General features: G+C 39.8%; 1 protein-coding gene across 1 annotated transcript in view; it reads right to left on the minus strand.

Annotated features, from left to right (window-relative positions):
- LOC121520660 (probable G-protein coupled receptor 158) overlaps positions 1-25,007 on the minus strand; it is a 149,543-nt gene that overhangs the window by 94,018 nt on the left and 30,518 nt on the right. The gene's annotated exons all lie outside the window — the stretch shown is intronic.

Raw genomic sequence — 25,007 nt, forward strand, 5'->3', positions numbered from 1 at the left:
GTGGATGTCACACAGTCTATTTTTGTATATTTGAAGAAAAACTGAAGAAATTGTTTGGCTCTCTCACCATGAGAAAATTTAAACCATTTTTAATGGCAGTGTATGTAGAGCCAAATGTAGTTCAAAATGGAAACTACAAAACATTCAAGTGGAGTTGGGATAATCAAACCTGTACGTGCCTCAAAATTGGGGAAAATTGCTACTTAAATGAGACATATCACCTTGTTAAAACAAGTCTATATTGGTCTCAGAGGTCCCCAAAACATGCTTGTGAAGTTTGTTGCAAAAAAAAAAACACTCCAGTATTGGATTTTCAAATGTCTAAAAAAACCCTCTGTTTCAGCCCTGCTCAGAACGAGCTGCTCTGAGGCTGAATGTATGTGGCTCTCCTGATCCTCCTCTCAGCTGGCACCTCAGAGGAGGATCAGGACAGGAGGACGGTACTGTCTTCCAAGCAGGGAGGGCCAACTGAATTTGTAGCAGTGCTAACTCCTCACATGACATCATGAGGGGAAAATCTTAGAGCGGCTAGTTTCAGCACACATTTTCTGAAAGGTGGAGAAAGATGGGGGGGTTCTGGTACTTGAGGGGATTGTGGGCAGGCCGGGGGCACATATTTCTGTTAAAAAAGCCTGAAAAAGTGATTTTTGCATAATATATCCCCTTTAAATAATCGCAAGTCCTGTGTCTTTAGTAGAGCTGTGACGGGACAAGATTAAATTTTACACTATTTTTTGATTTTGGTAACAAGACACATGATCTGAAAATTTCTCTTATACAACTGAAACAAAACAATGCAGGTCCATTCAGAAATGTTTAATCCACTAGCTGAATATGACTGCTCACATATAGCTTATGTCTTTTCTAACTCTGCTTCAAACTGTGCCTTTAAACAGCACTGAAAACACTTTTGGTTCAAATCAGGACTGCATCTGATCCTGTGCTGATGTGTATACTGCTTTAGATAACACTCAGCAAACACATTTAGCATAACCTGACACACCAGATGGATTTGTTTCACGCATCCATCTGGGAAAGCTTCAATAGAAAACGTCTGAGAAAAGGCAGAGGCTTTAAAAATAACTTGGAGTGTGATTGGATGAACGTTCTGTCTGTCACATCTCTACGGGCCAATCAGAGCAACAAAACACGTGACGTAGCCGTTATCAAATTGCACGTGCGTGAGAAATAATGCAAAACATGGCGACTATAGACACGTAAGTACTCGACTTTTGTCGTTTTTTAAAAGATAACGACTCACTGCTGTTCTTTGTTCTTCTTTTAAAGAAGAAATGTTGTCAAGTTGTTATAAAACTGGCGCTTTAACAGCATCCACGCTAATTTCTTCCTCCATAACTGCACCAGCTGTTGCTGCTGCTTGTTTACGTCACGACTCTGCTGCGCCTGAAAGTACTGCCCCTCGTTGCTGGTTGGTCATGTCACTTTCTAACCGGGCCCAAACGGTTCAGATGGGAGCTTTGCGAGATGGATTCGCCAGTGAGAAACACGGAAACGGGCGTATATCCATCTGCTTTGTAAGGTTACATTTAGCCAAGATCCAGCTCAAAGTTTGCACAGTTTGGCTCAGATCAGCTCAAACCTGGCACTATTCAGTCCAGATCTGACTCAAATCTGGCACAGGCTAGGATCTTGTCTTGATGTCCTTGATATTGGAGATATAGCAAAGACATTTGGACCAAATCCAGCTCAAAGCTGGCACAGACTGGGACATTTTTGGCTGTGATGACGCAGAAAATTTTTTATTGGCTGGAAACTCACACCATGGGATAGCGAACCCATTAGCTTTCTACTATGCTAACGTTGAAAGCTAACTTTAGACTCGTAACGTTATTTATACGTCAATGTTCTCTTGCTGAGGGTGTGAGAAAAATCATTTTGAATAAAATATTAATAAATAATAATTATTATAATTATTATTATAATAAAAACCATTATTATTATAATAAAATAATAAGAAGAAGAAATTTAAAAAAATCAGTCACTTTAAGTTAATAACAAGTATATCTATCTTAAAGTGAATTATTAAAACATTAATCCATCAATCAACTTGGCTGCATTGTGGTTTGTCCACATGGAGCTGCCACAGTCAACAATGTTTGTGACGTCATCGGTAAGTGCCGGATGAAGGCACAGGCCCCCGGACAGATCTGGTACATATGCCGGCCCATGTCTGGACCAGCCACATTTTTCTGTCTGGGTCGTCTGAGTGTTTTCTTCATGTAAAAATGTTTGTTGACAAAAATGCTCCATTATGTTTTTGTTGAGATACATCAGAGCACCACTAATGCTCGTCTTTTTCTGAGTGGGAAAGCAATTATTTCTTCCAATATGAAGACCAGGTGCAGTGACTGTTATTCTTATGATTTTCTATTAATTAGAAAGAACATGTTGGTGCATGTGTGAAAAAACACATCAGTGTTACTCACTAAACATGTTATTTTGTTTTCTGTTATCAAAGCAGAGAAGGTCAATAAATGACATGAAGGAAAATTTTCGTGACATCTGACTTTTGCTGCCCTCACAGCTTAAAATAGAGCTGATAGTTTGCAGTTTGTTTCCTGCAGAGCTTTTCTTTGATGTTTATTACATTTCCATATAAAAGGGACGGCAGCTGGGAACCCTAACACTTAACTCAGTGTAAAACATATCTAAGCATGGTTCTTCACGAGCACTCTCCTTTGACTACATGTCAGATTTGATCAGATTCATTTTCATGTTTTTTTTTCTTTAGGGTAAAGCTTCAGCGTGCTAAAGCTTCTCTCTAAACAGTTTCTTCCTTAAATTTAGAAAACAGCTCCAAATCTCTGGACTGGGAGGCTGCAGCAGTCGTGGTGGGCTGAGGAGGCTTTCAGCGTCTGAAGTTTAAAAATGTTTGACAGAATAAACAGATGCAGCGGATCATTGCTCCACTGTTGCACCAGTAAAGACATTAAAGAGTGGGAGTAGTGATGCAGGTTTCCACTTAGAAAAAAGCTTTACACCTTTGAGAGTTCACCTCTCTTTTTTGGTATTTTTCACATGAGGTTTCAGATGATTGAAGTTTAAAGGTGTTGTTTTGAAAGGGGAGGGATATCAGATAAGAGAGCTTTACATCTTTTTTGTGATATCTAAAAAACAGCCACAAAACAGAACAAAAAACAGGAATTTAATGTGTTTGGGTTAAAAATATCACTGATATTTTTTTCTGTTTCAGTGCGTTTTGTTCCAGCAGTTATAAATCCTTAGTGAACCGTTTTTATTGGAGTTAAATAAGCAAAGCTCAACATAACAAGACGAGGTAAAAACCTAGTATATGGCCGACCACAACTATCTGGGATGCCTGTTGAAATGCCTGACTGAAATGTGTGTTCTGGCAGAGTGATGTTGTCATGATTGTTAGTAGTTTATTATTTTAGCCAAAGGTATAGTAAGTGGTTACTGAAATGTAAAAAGCTACATGTTTTCCTCTCTCTCTCTGTCTGGCCCCTTCTGTGTGTGACGAGATGAAACCTGAGCAGCGTCATCCCCCCTCCCCTCCTGCTTTTGTTCTACCACATCTGATTGGTTAAACATAGACACACATCGGCTCAGCTGCAGGTAGAGAACAGAGGGGGAAAAAATGCTCTCTGTATTCTTTGCTATTACTGCGCAAATAGAAGACAACACTACAGGAAAAGAGTAAAAAAACCCTCCTCTGCACAAGACAAGCTGTCGGTGTAGCTCTGTACCCTGATTTCAACAAGAAAAGCACCTAGGTCGGAGTAAACAGCAGCGGTCCTACTACAACTTCCAAGCCATGATGGGGAAAAACATGCCGAAACAGACCAGGAATTGAGCCAGAACATTTTTCTCTGTCACAGAAAGCTTTCAGTGTTGCTCTCTGTGCTTGTTTGGATCTAGACTGATTGTCTGGTTCAGACAAAAGCGCCACTCGGCTCAGTCACAGCCAAGGGACATAACGCTACAAGAACAGGGCAAAAAAGCTCTCCTCTGCACAAGACAAGCTGTCAGTGTGGTTCTGAGCTCTGGATAGAAGAATAGTGGTCCAGGTCGGAGTTAACAGCAGCAGTCCTACTACGATACCAAGTTGACAGTTAACGGCGGAGTAAATGGGACAAGCTAACCGCCATGATTGGAAAAACATGTCAAAACAGACCAGAAGTGGAGAGAGCAAAATTTTTTTCTCTCACAGAAAGCTTTCAGTGTTTAGACACGTAAGACAGAATGTTGAGACAGAAGCTCCGCTGCGGCTCAGTCCCCTGCTAATGACAGGCCTGCTAGTGCGGTCATTAGCTGGGACACAACAACTCATCAGCTGTATACAACAACTAACCCTTTTCCCGTAACTATTACATTGTCATACCAAAGTGGGGGGCAGAAGAGTGGCATCTTCGTTTTCTTTCGCAGAAAGCTTAGCGCTCTCAGCGCTAGCTGTGATGAAGAAGTGTATTGTTCTGGCTAAGGCCGAGCTAACGTTTGGCTAGTCCACAACATTTACACAACAAGTTCCCTTTCCCTCTCAACTATCACATAGTTATGCCAAAGCAGCTCAGCAGAGGAGTAAAAACATCTTTCCCAACATGAAAAGCTTATAGGGTTGTTTTGTTCTTTGTCATACAGCAATGTGGCCCAGTTCTGGTGAAACAGAGGCTAAAGCTATATCTGAGTATTTAGAGCAGTAGAGGCAGCCATTACAGGGCTTTCGGCACAAGTAAACCCCGCCAATAGAACAACTCTGTATGTATGAGCCATACATAATGTTAACTGGAGCCTAGTTAACACAGCAGAGGCAGCCATCACTGCCAGCATTCAGTCCAAGCAAACACAACTCTGTTATGTTAGGCCTTTGGACGTAGGCTCACTCAGTTAGTCAGTCAGTCAGTGAGTCAGTCAGTCAGTCAGTATATGGACAGCGCCGTATGTAGGGCTGACCTCAGCAGTCAGCCAAAAGGTCATCTTAGGCTGGCCACCTAAACAGTTTTAAGCCCGGCTTTGGGGCAGATTCAACATCCAATAACATGTTCTACTGCAATGGAGCATCCCTCACCTGGAGTGTTTTATATATAACTCTATTTATGAGGATTTCATTTATTAAGTGAAGAAAGTCATCAAAAGCTACCTGACCCTATGTGAAAAAGTAATTGCCTCCTAAACCTAAAAACTGCTTGTTTCATCCTTGGCAGCAACAACAAGCAAGCATTTGCATAACTGGCAATGAGTCTTTCACATCACTATGGAGGAAGGAATTCTGTCCCACTCTTCATTGCAGGATTGCTTTAATTCAGCCAAATTAGAGTTTTTTCAAGCATGAACGGCTGTTTGAGGTCATGCCACAACATTTCAATCAAATTTAAGCCCGGACTTTGACTAGGCCACTCCAAAACCTTCATTTTTTTTCAAGACATTCAGAGGTGGATGCCATTTTTGCGCAGTCTCTTCCTTATTGTGGAATCATGAGCGCTGACCTTAACTGAGGCCAGTGAGGCCTGCAGGTCTTTAGATGTTGTTCTGGGTTCTTTTGTGACCTCCTGAAAGAGTCGCCAATGCACTCTTGAAGTACCTTTGGTAGGACGACCACTCCTGGGAAGGTTCACCACTGTTAAAGTTTTCTCCATTTGTGGATAATGGCTCTAAATGTGGTTTGCTGGGGTCTCAAAGCCCTAGAAATGGCTTTGTAACCCTTGTCAGAGAGTTTGTTTTCTTGAATTTCTTTAAATACCAGCATGATATATTGTTTTTTAAGTCTATTAGCCCACTTTACTTTGTCAGACAGGTTCTGTTTAAGTGATTTCTTGGTTCAACAGGTCTGGCTGTAATCAGGGTGTGGCTAGTGGAATTGAATTCAGGTTTCCAACACAATTAGGTTAATCACAGTTAATTCACAATTTAACAAGCGGAAAATTACCTTTTCACATTAGGCCAGCTAGGGTTAGGATGGATTTTGTCCTTGATAAATTAAATCATCATCTAAAAACTGCATTTTGTATTAAATCCGGTTATCTTGGTATACAATTTAAACTGTTAGATGATCTTAAACAATTAAGTATGACAGAAACACAAAAAAAAGAAGATATCAGGAAGGTGATAATTACTTTTTCACAGCACTGTACATGTAGATCTACCTGACTAAATATTAAAATAGTTTGAAAAAAGTTTCCTTTCAAGGTCTTTAGTTAATTAAATCCAACTCTGCATAAAATGTATCTGAAAGCACAGCCAGCTGCAGCTCACACGGCTCCATCAAACCTCTGCACGAGTGTTTATATTTGTTTACCCTCACAGGAGATAAGCCCACCTTTCAAATTAAAGTCTGCAGAACAGACAGGGGCACCACTTGAAGCTTAAATGTAATCATTTTTCATTGCAAAAAAATAAGCGTCTTGACCAGGATGAGTCTAAAGCGCAGCTTTGACTGCAGGAGCAGCTGGTGAGTCGAGGAGTCAGACTCCCTGAGGACAAACACAGCTGGACTCCAACTCTGAAACTTTGAACATCTGCTGAGGGAAAAGATGAGAGGCTAGAAAGAGAGGTAGATATTACATATGAAAGATAGTCTGCTGATCTTACCCCTGGAGGCTGTCAAAAATGTAATGTTATAATTTTATTATGTCATATTACTGCCAGATCTCTTGAACCAAGAAATCCCTTAAACAGACCCTGCTGACAAAAGGAAGTTAAGAATTACAGACATTTCTAAGACTTTTGGACTCCAAGTTCAGTTGTAGTGGGACAAATGTATTGACTGTGGCTGTTGTGGGGTTTTTATCCCAAAATCGCTAACGTGGCGAGAATCCTGAGATTCAGATCTTTCTGATGATGTATTACATGATGTACTTATGAACAATCATTTTGTAAATAACTGAATAGTTTAAAAAAGAGACATGCTGGCCTGCCTCGGATTTAAATTTAGGTCAGTGTTCATGATTCAACAATAAGAAATAGACATCTGTCAGTCTATAAAAGTCTACAGAGACATTTCTAAGGCTTTGGGACTCCAGTAAACCACAGTGAGAGCCATTATCCACAAATGGAGAAAACTTGAACAGTGGTGAACCTTCCCAGGAGTGCTTGTCCTACCAAAGTTGCTCCAAGAGCGCATTGGCGACTCTTCCAGGAGGTCACAAAAGAACCCAGAACAACATCTGAAGACCCACAGGCCTCACATGACTCGGTAAGGTTTAGTGTTCATGACTCAACAATAAGAAAGACACTGGGCAAACACACAGGAAAGCTCCAAGGCCAAAACCACTCCTGACCGAAAAGAACACAAAGGCTCTCACGCTACCAGAAACATCTTGATGATCTCAAGTTTTGGAAGACGTGAGCCCCTTTACATCTGGTGCATTTAATGTAAAGAACATCGTACCATCAGTCAAACATGGTGGTGGTAGTGGGATGGTCTGGGGCAGTTTTGCTGCTTCAGGACCTGGACCACTTGTCGTAACAAGTTCACCTCTGAATGGCTTCAAAAACAAAATGTGGGTTTTGGAGTGGCCTCAAAGTCTGGATTTAAATGCGAATGAGATGCTATGGCATGACCCTAAACAGGCCGTTCATGCTTAAAAACCCTCTAATACTTTGGGGTGATATAAAACAATTCTGCAAAGAAAAGTGGGCCAAAATTCCTCCAGCAATGTGGAAGCCTCATTGCCAGTTACTGCAAAAGATTGCTCGCAGTCGTTGCCACTAGGGGGGCACAACCGGTCGTTTACAGGGCGGTTACTTCACAAAGGGGCAGATAGGATTGGATGGCTTTGTTCCCATAGTAAACAAAGTCTTCATTTAAAAACTGCATTTTGTATTCACTCTGGTTGACATTTTAGTGTGACAAATATGCAAAAAAGTAAGAAATCAGAAAGGGGGGAAATATTTTCTGAGCACTGTACATGCTTATTAGTAACTTCACAAGCCTTGCACTTCTAAAACTGATGCAAGTGTGACACCTTTACTGCCATATTTCTAAGCTAAGAGATGCAGGTCAGGATGGTTTATTAGGCAAGTTAGGAGTAAAAACATGTTGCCTTTGACTAATCTAGAGAAACATTCATCTACCAACTTTTACACAGCCATTTTTGGCCTTACCAAAAGTTGACAAATGGTGATAAATGAAGAAAACTTCCATCCTACAACCAACCACACACACTCTGGTTAATAAAGACACCAATACACTCCACCTTTACTTAACACAAACTTATTTTCTGCCTACTCCAAAGGAAGTAAGGCTCATTAAGATAAGACATTACCCAGGGACTCTGAGGGTGGCAGGGATGAAATATGATGCTTATTTTGGACTTTTATTGGGCCCTGTGCTTCTGTTTTGTTGCATTTATTAAAACTGTCAGCGCTATCACAGCAGAGGCAGATTTCTGGTTCCCAAGTGCATTTTAAAGTGAAGCAAATAAGAGTGGAAAACAATTAATCGCCCTTGGCTTCAATACCCAGACTAATTTCAACCTTGTGTGAGAGGAGAAACATTTTTGTTTCAAGCTCTTTCAAATTATTTAAATACACCTTTTTCCCAGAAATAGTTTGATACAGATCAGTGTAATATCAAAAAATATGAATCCAACTCAGACAAGGAGCATCAGAACAAGAACCTCTTAACAGCCTCACTACACAGCGCTCCATGTGCCATCCATCATGAGGGCTGCTTTATTCCAGCACAGTGTGCGCATAGGTTCAAGTCTGGCCTGTGGCTCCTTTCCTGCTTGTCTCACTCCCACTTTCTCATCCCAGTTTTCAGCTGTCCTTCTCTTTGAATAAAAGCAGAAAAAGCCCAAAACATATCTTAGAATAAAGATATCCTTAAACAAATACCAAAAGATATACAAAGCAGAGCAGACCACAGATGTTGGAAATATAAAACCTTCTTCAAATTTTCACCTCACCTCACTACTTGATAAAAAGCTGTGAACATGACACCAAGAAGGGAGCTGAAAGGAGAAGAAAATAAGTGGAGACGGAGGGAGAGAGCACTCGGCGTCCCTCAGAGATCTATAAATACACTGAAAGCATTAAACCCCTAAAAGCATTACAATCACTCCGTCCCCGGGGCTCTGAATCTGCCTGCTGCCATTTCACAAGACGACCAAACACTGAAACAGAGCATGTCTGAGGAGACGAGACCTTGGACTGAGCCTGTCTGGAATTCCTCCATCAATGTAGGGGGCTAAAAGAGGGACATATAGACGGTTATTGATTGGTTACATGTTATGGTGGCAGTGCTGTGACTGGAGACGGGGCACCAGAAGGGCTAATGTGGTTCGTCTGCATCTTTAAAGGACATTAGAAGAGGGAGAGAAGAGGAGATGGGAATATAAATTAGGAGATTTAGGGATGTCATTTATAAATTTAGGTTGGTTAAGTTGCAAAACTGTTGAAAATGTCACCGTTGGCAGGCTGCGCCGCTTTTGGAAAAGTGTCAGAAGTAAAATTCAAGTCCCACTTGGCATTTTAAGACTTGTGAGATGAAGTCTCGTCGTTCCCGCACAGACATCTGGGTGGGTGGTCTCCAGCTCCTCGCGTAGACTCGACTAGGAGGCCTCACTCAATTAAGATCCAACCGCTGCTGCCGACTTGACAGGCTCTTACATTTTACGGTGGCAGCCGCTGAGCTGCAGGCAACAGATTAGAGAGTGAATAGTGTTTCTCAGTGGAGGATGAATCCTCCTTGACAACAGTCCCTCTCCACTGTCCCCTGCCTGTCTCGTCCTCCTCTTCCTTCCATTTGACTCCTTGTCCTTCTGTTCCCCTTCCTCACTTTATGCTCAATACACGAGTCATCATCCTAATCTAAGATCAAAGAAGGAATATGCCAGACTTTACTTTAAATTCTGCACAGTTGATACAGAAGATATCTAAGCTTTAGTTTCAAAACTGATCAGATTTGATCAGGTGTCATCATATGAACGTAAACTGATAGATCACAGAACATTGCAACAGCTATGAATTTAAAGAAAGACTGTGTCATGCAAAGAACTTTTCAGAAAGCAGGCAGAAAGAGGCAAATCAGAAATGAGTTTAATCAGTCAAACGAAGTTTAACTTCAAAGAGACTGGTTTGAGAAAGAGCAGTCAAAATCAAAAACCAAGAGGCCAACATATCTGGTATTTCAGCTTCCAGTTTGGGTTAAAAAAATCCAACACCTCAAGAAATTGGTTTCATGAGCAGCAAGTTAATTAATACGCTTTTTGAAAATGTATCTAGAACTTCAGAAAGACATCAGGACTTGGGCCTGGTATCAGTACTAAATACTTCAAAGGGCTCCTGCCAGACATCCCAGTACCAAATAGCCCACACTTAGACAATACTGTATTGATCTGTTTTAAATCCAGATTAAAAAAAAAAAGACCATTTGTGTGGCTGTCTTGCAGCCAGTCCCTGCAATTATTCTGCAGTTTAATGCTTCCTGTCACAAACTACTGCAGCAGCTTTGATCCATACAGTCTTTCCTGTGATGGAGTTCCATCCACTTTCTACACCATTGGATGCAGGGTTCCAGGAGCTTGAACTTATCCCAGCTGTCATTGGGTGAGAGGTGGGGCACACCCTGGATAGGCTGTGATGAAGTTGAATGTGGTAAATGAAATGGAGATATCAACTTTATACTACTATTTTTTTATTTCTTTAGGGAGCATCAAACAAAACCCATAAAGTATCTAAATTGGTGTAGGTACGGTGGGATAGCCTTTCTGGGGTGGCCAGGCCTGCCCACACATGTAGCTGGGCACTTGAAAGGTTTGGTGATTGAGCCCTCCTTCTGTAGAAATAGTGCCACCCTGACTAACATTAGCCTCCTGGGCCTAGCTCCTTCAGTACGGAGCAGACTGAAGAAAACATTGCTGCAGGTCTTTAAGGCCCATCCACCATATTAATACTGCAAAGGCTGCAAAGCTCATACCATTTTAAGACAGGCTGGTTTGCATTTTAAAACAGACAACAATCTGTAAAATATGCAATTTGTTGTTTTAATAAGTAATCATTGGCATTTACTGTGGCTTTAACAAGGCAATCATTGCTTTAATTTAGGACAGAAAATGTCTTTGCCAACCTCCATGGGGCCCTCCATGACTCTGGACCCCACAAGGCAGCCCCCCCGAGTAACCTGAGCTAAATTTATAGTGTTGCTGCAAAGAGTGTGAATACTTGTGCCAAAGTGATATTATATTTCATAAACTTGCAAAAAAAAATCTGTTTTTAATTAGTCCTTTTTTTGTTCCAACTGCAGCATCAGACTGCAACATAAGATAAAAAAAGGGAAGGGAGTCTAAATACTTTCTGGCTCCACTGTATTTTGTGTCTCTCCTCAACAATAAAGTCTTGAAAACTGAACGAATTGCAGAGAACAAATGCATCTATCATGGAGTTTAAAATTTTAGGGCTTTGTTTTCCTCAGTTAATGAGATATTGTAATGCATCAGTTTATGCCTGTCCTGTAATATATGGATTATGCCGAGTTGCTGTATCAGGATATAAATGCCACCTGTTGGGTATTGGTTTAAAACTGGAAATCTTTTAAAATCTCTCAGTTGAATGCTACGTTAGAGCACACATGAATTATAAGGGCGGATCTTTAATGTTTCAACATGTTAAACATACAAACAGCTTATTATTTCAGAGCGTGCACTCCACTTCTGGAGGAGAAAGTCTCAACTTTGAGTCCACATCACTAACCCGCCACACCACTGAAAAGGTGTCTGTCCCTTTCAGAGGCTGTATTATCATCAGACAGAGGCTGCTAGGTACTGAGACTGAGATGAAACAAACTCAGGAGGCTCAATGTGTTGCCAAGGACAGATAGCAACAATTAGAGGCCAAGCAGCACCAAAACGCAACTTGAAAGCCTTTTCTTCCTCCTGTCTTGCTGTCTTTTTAAACTTTTACCACCTAGTTTGGAATCTAAAATAAAATATAAGAGAATTTAACAGAGGATACAACAGCACACAACAAGTAAGCTCATTCTGATGTGTTAATTTGGTGTAATGCCCCTTTAGGGTCTTATTCATCTGCATTTCAGCTGCCAGAGATCTGAACCATCATACAGCCCACTAAAACTCAGCCTCAGACTGTTCTCCTTTTATTAGTCTCATTGTTATTCATCAGGCAGCAGAACAGTGTCCCAATATAATTCAGACCAATAATGTCTTGTCACTTCAGGGTAATAATATCATTCATAAATACTTTAAATGAGCTTAAAGTGGGACAAGAAAGCCCCACAAGCTGAGACATTAATCTGCAGTATCTGTCCACTCAATGTTTTATTAAGGAGAAGAAAGACATAACAAAAGTCCCTTTTTAATCAAAATTGTTTATGGTCAGTGCACCAATACTGAGAGTCAGTGATAAAGAACACCTGAACCTCCATGTGTGCTCTTTTATTATTGATGGGTTTTCATATCAATAAAGGTCAAGTAATAAAATACTAATAAAACAGAGCTGTGTTCACTGTGTGCATTTTGAAATCCTGCAGTATTTAGCAGATTTGGCTTTGTTTCAGTCCCCATTAAAAAAAAGTACCTTGTTGCAGTCTGCGGCGTGTAAATGTTCTGAATAAGAAGAGTTTGCAGAACAGTTTTTGTTTTGCTGAGTGGGCTTGTTTGCAAAAAAAAAAAACCCTCCAGTGTGACAATTATTGAAATGTGTCTGATCTCTTCTAATGGTAATAGGCTTTCAGAGACTCAGGGCCTCATTCACTAAGAAGGTATTGTGGCTGGTAATGACTTCAAAAATGTGTGTATGATAGTTTTCCACTAACTGCCTCAACTTTAGGTCTGATTCACAAAGAATAAACTGCTGATGATATCAGGGCATTTAACCCTTGAGAGATTCTCGGGACATTTTGTGCCATTCAGTTTTTATTTGTAAGCCATTTTGGCTGTTAGATGAGTATAGGGGAGAGGATATATTTTTTTTAAAGTTATTTAAAATTATTGTCTTATTTCTTTCAATCAGCCTAAAATCTACAAACAAAAACCTGACACATTTGTTCCTAAAGACAAAAATGTCCCATTGAAAACCACTGAAAATGCCATTTTTGAGTCCATATTTATCTCAACATAAACTAATGCACTCCTTCATGTTAAGATTTCATTTTGGACCACTAGCTTTAAATTTTTAATGTTTTTATTTCTCCACTAGAAGGCTCTCCTTTTCACAATTCAACGCGTGCCACAAAATTTCACACTTTTTACTTTATTCTGCAAGGGGGTCTTGCTACTGCAACGATAAGTGTGTGTAGCTACTGATGGTGGATTATGGTGTGTGTGTAAAAAAAAAGTGTGTGTGTATTTTATGTGACTTTTTGTGATTTTTTTCTATTAAAAACAGTGGAGATGTGTAAACATACAGGCCTTTAAAGGGTTAAAATCCCCAAAATATAATTAATATTTGGTATGTAAACATTTAGAAGTGGAAAAAAATATGAATATAATATTTTTATCCTGATTTTAGGAAGCAGACACTTTTTTGTCCTCTGAGGTGGAGAACTGTAACTGTGAGATGTTTCAGTGATGACCGCTGCAACACATCCAGCTACCTAGTGAGCACTTATGGCCAACATGACTCGTGAAAGGTAACAGGTCACCTCAGGTCACCTCAGGTCACACAAGACTAAAGATGCTAAGCCTGAGCATGACAGAACGGGCTATGATAACAAGCTGCAGAGGCAGCTGATGTGTCATTTTTACCGATCCAGGGCTCTGCGGACCGGTTAACCGATCCATATCAGTTTATCTTCACGCCTCTATTAGATATAGTGTGGACCAAGGTTATTATAGTTAACTAAAATGAAATAAAATTAGAGACAAAATCTCCAAAGGTTTAGTCTTTGACAGCAGCAGACTGTTTGACATGAACACCCAGGCCCAGAGAGAATCAACTGGCCTGATTTGATTGCAGAAACTTCACACAATGGTATTTTTAGGTCTCGAGTTGTATACAAACATCAAAATTCAATAAATTAAATGAAAAGTGAACAGCCCCATCCAAAAACAAAAATAAACCAAGAAACCAACATGAAAAACAAATAAAAACTAAACTGAAATCTAAAACAAAAGGTATAAACTAAATAAAACAACAAATGAAAAATCCAAAACTATTACAACCTTGGTGTGGACTCACACTTTTAAAGTTTTAAATTTAACTCTATAGGAGTTAACCTACTGTTAACTTTGCTGTGTATTTTCCTTTATTAAAGAGGTGTGACTTTACCTGAACCAGCTGGTTAGAGAGCTATTCTGTTGTTGTTCTTGCCAATAAGGAAAGATCAGATTTTCCGTACAACTCCTCAGTAATAACCAAGGTTATTATAGTTAACTAAAACTAACTAAATAACTAAAACTCAAATGTAAAAATCATTTTAGTTAACTGAAACTAATTAAAAATTCAGCTTTAAAAAAAAATTAACTGAAACATAATTCTGTGGTGACAAAACTAACTAAAATAAAAGAGAATGTAAAATCAACTGATTTTGATTGGAAATACTTGAGTTGTCTGAGCTGTCCATCATCCATCTATTTTCTATACTGCTGGGAGCCTGGAGCCTATCCCAGCTGTCATTGGGCGAGAGGGTACACCGTGGACTGGTTGCCAGTCAATCGCAGGGCTGACATATAGAGACAGACAACCGGCACTATCACATTCACAACTACGGACAATTCAGAGTAATCAATTAACCCTAATGAGCATGTTTTTGGTGGTGGGAGGAAGCTGGAGTACCCACACACGCACAAGGAGAACATGCAAACTCCGCACAGAAAAGCCCTAACCTGAGCCTGGGAAGCGAACCAGGAACCTTCTTGCTGTGAGGCAACAGTGCTATCCCCTGTGCCACTGTGCAGCCCTGTATGAGTTGTATACAAACATAAAAATTGAATAAATACAGAAAAAAGTGAAGAGCCCCTTTGGGTCTCACCCCTGACAAGTTCCCCATATTGCCAGTAAAGCTAAAACTCACACAAAAACTAATAAAAACAAAACTGAAATGAAGCATTTTTACAAAAGAAAAACTGGACTAAACTAAAAAAACAGCAGTTAAATCTAATAAAAACTAAACCAAAATTTAAAACAAAAAGTAACAGAACAGAAGCCAAAAGCAAGTCGTTGTACAGCTGGTATCAGAGAAAGGAGAGTAATCCCATTAATTTTTGTTGCATTGATTTATGTTCATGTTTGTATCAATTTAAATTCCACTGCAAGGTATTGTCACATCCCTACCTTGCACTGCTGCGTAGGTTTTGCTGAGTGGGCTTGTTTGGAATAAGACCCCTCAGTGTAACGGTCATGGAGGTGTATTAATGATTCCAGATGGTAATAGGCTTAAATGGATTCAATGTATGTAAAGTCACCAAGTGAATTCATGCTCTGTTCCCTGCTGTCTCCTGAGGAGAGGAGATATGTATTTGAATATAGAGTAAAATGTATCGCTACAGAGACAGACTCACATTTTCATCACTCTACTGTAATGCTAGCTTCATTTAATTAAGGTTTTTATTTACCTTACTTTGACCTCTCTTTAAATGCAGCTCTGAATGGGAATGCTAATAGTCTCTTTGATGATGAAAAAGAGGGAAAATACTTTAAAAAGCATACAAACACACATTTATGCGTTGCCACTTGGTGAACACACACTCTAAGTCTTGAAGCGCTTCAACCCAGCACGAACAGTGGAGCTCCAAACTCCCAAAGGAGAGACGGAGAGCTGCTGGCAGAACAAAACACAAAGAGGAGAGTGAAACAGGGAAAGACAGAGCAGAACAGGTTATTTTCTGTCTCCTCTGCTCCTCACGTCACATCTTTTTCTCACCTGCTGGATGAGAAAACAAGTCTTTCTTGCAAGTGTTTTCTTCCCGGACAAATTCAGAATGACACTTCTTGGAAGAAACCGCAAAATTCAGCGTATTCCTTCAACCTAAATATCCATTACTCCTCACATTCTGCACAGGCTTTTGTAGCTGGGTATCCCTCTCCTTACATACAGTATTTATACCCACTTCTGAAGCTTAAATCCTCTTCTTTCCCTGCAATATGCCGAAGACGATAAGGATTGCAAATGCAGCACAGTAAAGCATAAACAAATATTTAATTTATGTCCCTTTTTTCACCCCGTACAGCCTGAGTCTGCAGGGCTGCAGCCTGGCTGCCTTGCAGCAGGGCAGAGAAGGGCCGCATGTGTCCAGATGATTAAATTTTCAGATAAAGCTCATGCAGCCAGAAATAGTGGTTTTTTTCTTCTTTCTAAGGTGTTCCTGTGTCTACATCCACAAATGAGCGGTGCTGGAAGCGCGCGCTGCAGAGAAGCTGCACTGAGGTCACGGATTTATGCCGAGGAGGATGTTTCTAAAGCAGAAGAAGAAGATCTCAATTATAGCTCGGTCAGATGAAATGATGATTTAATGTGTAAGGATGTCAGATAGCAGAACAGGTTTATTTCTGGCTTGTCTTTCTGCCCTCTTTGAGACACCTAATTGGCTTTAAGAGGAGAACGAAAAGGAGTAAGGGGGATTGAAAAGGCAAAAATGTAGAACAAGAGTGTTACAGAGAGATGGGGAGGGACTGATAAAGGGGAATTTAAACAGAGTGTGTGTAACAGGGCTAGAAAAGGAGAAGAGGAAGTGTAGCTGATTGAGGAGAGAGAGCGATGGGAGACACAGAGGGGGTAACCCTGCTCGGCTGTCACAGCAGTTTACACTCATTAGCAGAGCTCTGCCTTTGAAGCCCCTTTATCTCCAGCGGCACGTTTCACACAGCAGGCAGAGAGAGAGAAAACGCACATATATGCTAACATACTGCATGCACAAATGGATGCTTATTCAAACTTAAAAAGCAAACACAAAGAGGAAAAAATAACCTACTCAGATGCACCGAGTCAGAAAGCATCCACAGTGATCACTCCTCAAGTCCTCGTCTAATTATATAAGCAGAAGCTCCTTATGTAAGATGCTTCCCCAACCACTGACTATCCATAATGCATGAAGTCTTGTATTTGGTTCATGGTGACACATCCTAGCTTCTTCTGCCGAGTTGTATCTGGGCAGACCAGAAAAAAGGCAAAGAAGAAGAAGATGATGACTAGGACGAAGGAGATGAATAAGAAAAAAGATGGCGACGTAGAGGTAGGCAAAGAAGATGACCAGTGGCGCTAACAACAGCAAGCATCCATTTGTGCACGTGCAATCAGTCTTTCACATCACTGTGGAGGAATTTTGGCCCTCTCTTTTTTTGCAGAATTGTTTTATTTCCTCCACTTTGGAGGGTTTTTCAGGACCAACGCCCTGTTCAAGGTTTTACCACAGCATCTTTTTCCTATTTAAGTGCGGACTTAGACTAGGCCACTCCAAAATGTTCATTCTGTGACACCTATGTCCCTAAGGGTGTAAATTACCCTCCAAAAAGACTGCCATAGAAAATGTACGTATTATTGTATCATTCCAATTATTTTATAAATACTGTTAGTAACTTCAGTTCTCACCATGTATAATGAATTTTCATTCTGTGTCATAATTTTAACCCCTTAAATGCCACTTTTTGTAGTAAGAACTTGATTTTTTGTTAAAATACAATAAGTGAATTATTTTCCATCACATACATACAAAATTCTTTCATTTTGGGTGGAATTATCTGAGCCTGTGAGTGTCAAAGATTGGCATAAAGATTGAGTTTTAACATTTTTTTATATTTTGTGCAGAGTCAGATTGTTTAAAAAGTGTGACACCCATGTCCCTAAGGGTAAAAAAATACCCTCCAACAAAAACTGCCATAGAAAATGTATGTATTAATGTATTATTCCAGTTTTTTTTATATAAATACTGTTAGTAACCTCATTCCTTACCATGTATAATGAATATCCACTCTGTTTCAAAATTTTAACCCCTTAAATGCCAGTTTTTGTGATTAGTACTTGATTATTTTTCAGAGGTGGACTTCTTGCTGTGTTTCAGATCACTGTTCTGCTGCATAACCCAAGTGTGCTTGAGCTTGAAGGTCCACACTGATGGCCAGACAATATACTCCAGGTTTTTCTGGTAGAGAGTAGAATTCATGCCTCCATCAATTACAACAAGTCATCCAGAAGCCTGTACGACGAAGCCGGATTTTCATCTTATCGAGATAACTTCAGGATTAACCCTGGACTTTCTGTGCAATGACACCGGTTCACTTCTTACCGGGATAAATCACAGCGGTAACTTATGCTGAACGGCTAGCCTGCTCCAGGTTATGTTCTGGATACGAGATCAGTGAGTATGAAAACACCGCCTCCTGACCGACCAGTTCTCTTGGAAAATGGCCTGCCCATTCTTAGAAGATCTTGCAGACATTGGTGCACGGATCATGAGAAGAGCGCTTAGGAGAGAAAGAATATTTAGGGATAGATGATAGATAAATTCCAGTGATTTCATCCATACAACAGAGACAGTGTGGAGAAATAAAGCCTTGTCACTCGCGGCTTTAATGTATGTTTTTATATTTGATCTTCACTTGTTCCCAAGTCCTTTTTACTCCACTAGGGTTGCATCTGAAATAATGGGGTTAATAATAATGGTCACACATGGCATCACTGCAGAAACATGGATTAATGGAACGCACAACTACTTGTGCCGTCACGGTGAAGAAATAATATTACAACACAAAATTTGCTGAGGAAGCTCGCCCCAAAAATCTGTGCCGTAAGAAAGTGAAACTGAGTGATCAGAGTGCAGTCCGTTTATATTGTCCGATGAATTAATATTGTATAATCTGATTAATTTACACATTAACAGAATTTCTGCCAGCATTCCTTCCTGGCTTTTGCTGCGGCAACAGTGTTGCTTCTGGCCTGGATGATTGCTTTTAATTCATTGTCTGTTTGTCTGTTCCTCCATTGAGAAATACGCTGCTCTGCAGGGTTTCTCCATGTTTGCGACTGGTCAGATGCTGCAAACACCACCCCTTTTATGTGAGCACACACTGATCCAGATTGGAAAACCCTGGGTGCACTTACCGAGTTGATAACCAGCTTCATCATACAGCTGATCTGGATTGCGAATGTCTTGATAAGTCAATCCAGCTAGCGGAGAGATATCCCGGGTGTGTTAATCCAGCTTAGTCGTACAGGCCTCAGATCCTGAAGCAACAAAGCAGCCCCAGACCATCTCACTACCACATCATGTTTGACTGTTGGTTTGATGTTCTTGTGATAAAATGCACCAGATGTAAAGGGGCTCACGTCTGGCCAACAGAATATTTTCCTAGAAGTCTGGGAACATCAAGATGTATTTTGTCCGATGTGAGACGAGCCTTTGTGTGCTTTTTTTGTCAGCAGTGGTTTTGGCCTTGGAACTCTCCCATGGATACCAGTTTTTCCCGGTGTCTTTCTTCTGGTTAAATCATGAACTCTGACCTTCACTGATTCAAGTGAGGCCTGCAGGTCTGGGTTCTTTTGCGACCTCCTGGAAGAGTCGTCAGTGTGCTCTTGGAGGTGGGAAGGGTCACCACTTTTTAAAATTTTTCCCATTTGTGGATAATGGCTCCTACCTTGGTTTACTGGAGTCCCAAAACCTTAGAAATGACTTTGTAACCCTTTCCAGACTGATGATGTCAATGACTTTCTGTTTAAGGGACTTCTTGATTCAGCAGGGCTGGCAGTGATCAGGCCTGTGTGTGGCTTGTGAAATTGAACTCAGCTTTCTAAAAAATGTGGTTTATCACAGTTAATTAACAATTCAATTAGGGGGAGACGTCGGTCCATTAGTTCATGGCCTTGTGTTCAAGTGTATATGGCATATACAGAAGGATGATGACCTGAAACACAGCTGCAAGTTCAACTCTGAATGGCTAAGTAAGGAAGGTTCAGGAGTGGCCTAGTGGAAGTCTGGACCTAAATCTGATTGTGATGCTGTGGCATGACCTCAAACAGGCTTGATACTTGAAAACTCTCCAATGTGGCTGAATGAAAACAATATGCAAAGAAGGGTGGGCCAAAATTCCTCCACAGTGATGTGAGAGACCCATTGCTGGTTATCACAAATGCTTGATTGCAGTTCCAGTTATTTGGTTTACGGATGATTGCTTTTTCACAAAGGGCCGGGTATGTTTGGATTTACTTTATTCTCCTTTATAAATTAAATCATCATTTAAAATTGAATTTTCTATTTACTCAGGTTATCTTCATCCATTATTAAACATCTTTGATGATCTGAAACATTTAAGTGTGACAAATGTGCAAAAAAAAAGGTAATCAGGAAGGGTAGTATCACTTTGACAGCACTGTAGATGACAAAGTTGATAAGAAGACAAAAAATGATGAAAAAGACAGCACAGATGAACAATGATGACAAGAACAACAAAGAAAGAAATAGAAAAGAAGATATTTAACTTTGATTTATTTTGCAAAATTACAATACCACTGAAAGTAAGATGGAATTTACACCATTTGCATCCACCACCTTCTCTGTCTCGAGGTGGCTAATTATATCAAAGCACAAACGCACATGTAAGTCAGCATGCTCCATGTAGTCTGCTCTTGTTTTGCGTGTGGCAGTGGAGAGAGGCCATCTGTATCTGCTCTCCCTGCTGCACAGAGCCACACTGTCATTTTCACTGAGATCATCTATTCCTGCATAACCTGGGAGAGAAGGGGAGACCTCTGTGCTGCTATCAAGCTAGAAAGGACAACGGCATGTGGTTCTCATCATAATACAGAAAACATTCAACCATAATGTCTCCACAGAAGAAGACAATGTGCCCGGTTATGCTGCAATTCAGCCTCAGTAAACTTCAGACTGAAGGATAATACTAGTCTAAATGTAATATCAGAAAAGTATTCAGTAACTTTACTTACAGATAAAATTTAAAGTCATGCTGAGGTGGTATTGTTTTCCTGATCACTGGAAAGTTTGTGCATGACATCTCTTGTTAATACTGCATCAAGCTTCGCATCAAATACCGTTCTGCAATGGTGTATTAAGGCATAAAAAAAAAAAAAAAGAGGATCTGTTCATTAAAAAAACCCAACATTTAGAGTTTAGAAATGTGTAAATTCACAAGAAAAAAATCAAATATTCCAGTTCAAAATCTCTAAATAATTAAGTACAGAGACACTCAAGAACAGCACCACTTTTGTGTGTTTTTAGTGCCAAAAATGGCAAAAAAAAAAAAAAAAAAGTTTGTCATGGATCCAAAGAGGAAATCCACTAACCTGACATACCAGATAGATTTGTTTCTCACATCCATCTGGAAAACCTTCCATAGATGGCGTTTGGTAAAGAGCAGAGTCTTTGAGCCTTTGCCGAATCCAATCAGGAGAAGGGCAAAAACTTTCTTCTGCAAAGAAAACAACTCACTGCTGTTCTTTGTTCTTCTTTTAACAAAGAAATGTCGTCAAGTTCTGATAAAACTGACGCTATAGCAGCATCCACGCTAATGTCTTCCACCATAATTGCACTGGCCTCTTGTCGCTGCTTGCTTATGTTACGACTCCGCCGCACCCAGGACAACTGCCTCTCTCTCCTGATTGGTCCTGTCACTTTCTTACAGGGCCCAATCTGCTCAGATGGGAGCTTTGGAAGATGGCTTCATCAGTGAGAAACACGGAAACAGCGAATCCATCTGCTTTGCAAGGTTAAAAATCCACGCTAACCGCATACAAAATGCACGTGTGATGAAAATACACCGTCACATTTTATGTTGTTTGTGTTTTGTATCATGGATTAGTGTTATTTTTGACAGCTATCTTCAATTTTAGTCTCAGTCTTAGTCTTTGGATGCCTTTAAGTTTAAGTACTATTTTAGTTATTTCTACTCTATAGTTTTAGTTGAAGAAAAATCCAAAACATTTTAGTCTATTTACAGGCACAATTCTCTTGCTAAAGTCGGTGCTATTAGCGCAGCACAATAATCTCAGTGGGTCTGCCTCTTTTGACTTTTGCATGGATTATCTCAAATCATCCCAGATGAAGCCATTTGCTTTGATGAATGTTGAGAACCTTATCATACTTCATCATGGGTATAAAGCAACAAGGAAAAATGTGTTTTAACCCAGAATCATCACATTATAATTAACATCCAGACTTTGAAGAGTTAATAGCATAAACTGGGGCTACTCAGAAGAAAAAAAGTTGAGTTTCATTTCTGTTAAATTTACAACTTTCTGATTTAAATTTATGACTTTATAAGTGTAGATTTTTTTGGTTTCTAAAGTCAAAATCAACTAGCTGTTAAACCAAAATTTAGGAGTTTTTCTCATGAATTTACAACTTTATAAACTCAAGTTTTTATCTGGAAAATTAACAGATCCTTTTTATTCTTTTATTTTTTTTAAGACATGCTTTACAATCAGATTGACTTGCATAAAGCAGAGCCAGTCTTTCCCCCAAAATTATTGCTGACACACTGAAAATACACATACAAAAAGAAGGGCTTGAAGATCTTACAGATCAAACTGTTACCCCAAGCTGAACCCATTTCTGCAGCTGATGCTTTCCTTGTCCTGCACCATTTAGCCTGGATGTTTGCATGAGATCGCTGAAAATACACGCAACAGCACCTGAGCATCAATCCTGACACTCTCGTGCACACAATCAATGAACAAACAATACTTTTATGTATATTATTCCACTATGATTTGGAGTATATTGGTCATTTTCTTGAGATATTGACTTGTTTTATCAGTGATAATCAGGGATAACAAAGCTGGTTTCCCATGATAACGTCTTAATTTCTATGGAGCACTGTAAGACGACTGAAGTTACATGCTATCTCCTCAGCTAGAATCAGGAAAATAGGCCTAATAATAGACCTCCTCCTTATAAAGGCCTTTAGCTTCTGCACAGGAAAATAAAGGCCTCAGTCTTTATTTGGGGAGTTAGTGAAAGTCTGAGTGGTTGACATCGTTTTGTGTATTCAGGTTGTGATTTCTCATGACGGAGGTGATGATGAGAACCACTACTTTATGGCATGTTTAACGAGTGAGTCATTTTTAGACTCATTTACAAAGGATTTGGAGGAGTCTATGAATGAGCCTGTGAGGCTCATCTCTGGAGAGACGCTTGCAACTAAAGATCAATATCTGCTTAATAATCAGGTTTTATGGATTGCTACAGTTTGGTTTCACTGGTAGGCCTAATCCTCACTATGTTACATCACTCTGTCTCTGATGTATGCATGAATATTTTTCTTGTGAACCTTAAGGTTCAATCTCTGCCTATGCTGTATGTCTTCATAAATCTATTATCACATTAAAGCTACCGTTACAGCTTGTCTGTTGTAGACAAAAAGCAACAGTCAGCACATATTTTGTTGTTAACAGCTTGATGTGCTTTCCCATAGGTGACAAAGAAATAATTCCTGAGTACCTAAACACACACTCAAAACTCTTCAATGTCAAAGTGCAAACAGATTACTCAGTAATGTCAATAAAACAAAATTATGAAATGAAAATGATTGACTGCATAAATATTAAGCCCCTTTAGGGTGACTGATCTAATTTAACAGAGGTCCAGCCAATTGAATCTAGTAGTCTCACAGGTAGTGAAATAGGGATCACCTGAGTGTGCTGGTTTATTAATATTCCTAGCTACTATTACACCAGGAAGAAAAAAGAACACTCCAAGCAACTCAGAGAAAATGAGATTGAAAAGTATGAGGGGGATGGGTACAGAAAAATGTCCAAGGTGCTGAACATCCCTGAGTTCATATGGCACATGTGTAAATCCGCCTAGATAGGCACTGTAACTGCCTATAGTATAACTGCAGTATAAAAAGGTGTATAAAAAGACTATTATCAATCAAAAAAAAAAAAAAACAAGAAAGAAAAACTGACAGCCAAACAGCTGCTGAGCTTCACACTGCCTAAACCAACACATCACAGTAACAATAACAGAAGTGTGAGGGAAATACTCCACAGAGCACACAATGCTCCATCACATTACCACTCCATCTCTTATTATCTTCTCTCTGTGAGACAAAGCCTCAGGGTGTGTTTGTGCTGGATGGGGAGAGCAATAAGCCTCACACTCACTTTCTACAGCCCATTTCACAAAAAAAAATGTATTTAGAGAGATTTAGAATTAAACTGTTTTTAATGGCAACTTAAGGACAAAAAGCAATTCTTCTCTCGGCCCGTGATAACGAGCTTGAAAGGACCCTCTTTTGTCCCCTTAAACGCTGGTTTGTGGATGTGTTGTTCTCATATTAAAGCAGTCAAATCATTTTTGTTGGAAGCTTTCGACTGCAGAGTTTCTAGACTTTTAATTTGAACTGGAAAATTGAGGTGAAGGCTGAACAGCATAATGCCAAAGTTTGTGCAATGGGCTGGTTAAACTACAAGAATAAGCAATTGATTAAAGCATGCACGGGAAAATAGCTAAAGAGAGAGGTACTGAGGGAGAAATAGCACAAAATGACTTGGGGATGAAGCCAGATATTGAAACTTTCATATCCTGCCTGTAAATTATTTATATTTTATCCTGCACTGGGCTCATAAGCTGAAAAAGACACACAAAAGAAGAAACAAAGTTCTGCTGTTTATCTTTCATACTCAGACTAGTGGAGTTCATCAAGTCAGAAGCAAACCACGTGTTTGCTAATGATTCATGTGTTTTTCTTGATTATGAAAGCACTTTATCACTTCCTCTTACATAACTGTGATGTAATTCTCACCTTTCTTTATATAATAGTGACTTAACTGACAGAATAGAGATGTTGAGCCCTAAACTCCCTTCCCATGCCACACTGCTGTAGGTTAAAGGTGATGAAGTATTTTTATCTCACTAGAACTATGAGCAATGCAAATTGTGTTGTAAAGTAGCTTTTAGGGCAGAGGATAGCAATACTTTAGCTGTGTCCCAATTCAGGGGTAGCTTCTTTGGAGGACCAAGCCTTCATACCCTACAAGACTGGATGGTCAAACCTGTAGCATACAACATAGATTAAAATAGCATAGAAGTTTATACACGTAGCATAAGGTGCTACTCCTAAAAAATGTAGGCTATAATTACACAAATACGAAGAATATTTACTTACACATCCCACAG

The sequence above is a fragment of the Cheilinus undulatus genome, linkage group 13, assembly GCF_018320785.1.
Source record: "Cheilinus undulatus linkage group 13, ASM1832078v1, whole genome shotgun sequence".
In the NCBI taxonomy this organism is placed as follows: Eukaryota; Metazoa; Chordata; class Actinopteri; order Labriformes; family Labridae; genus Cheilinus; species Cheilinus undulatus.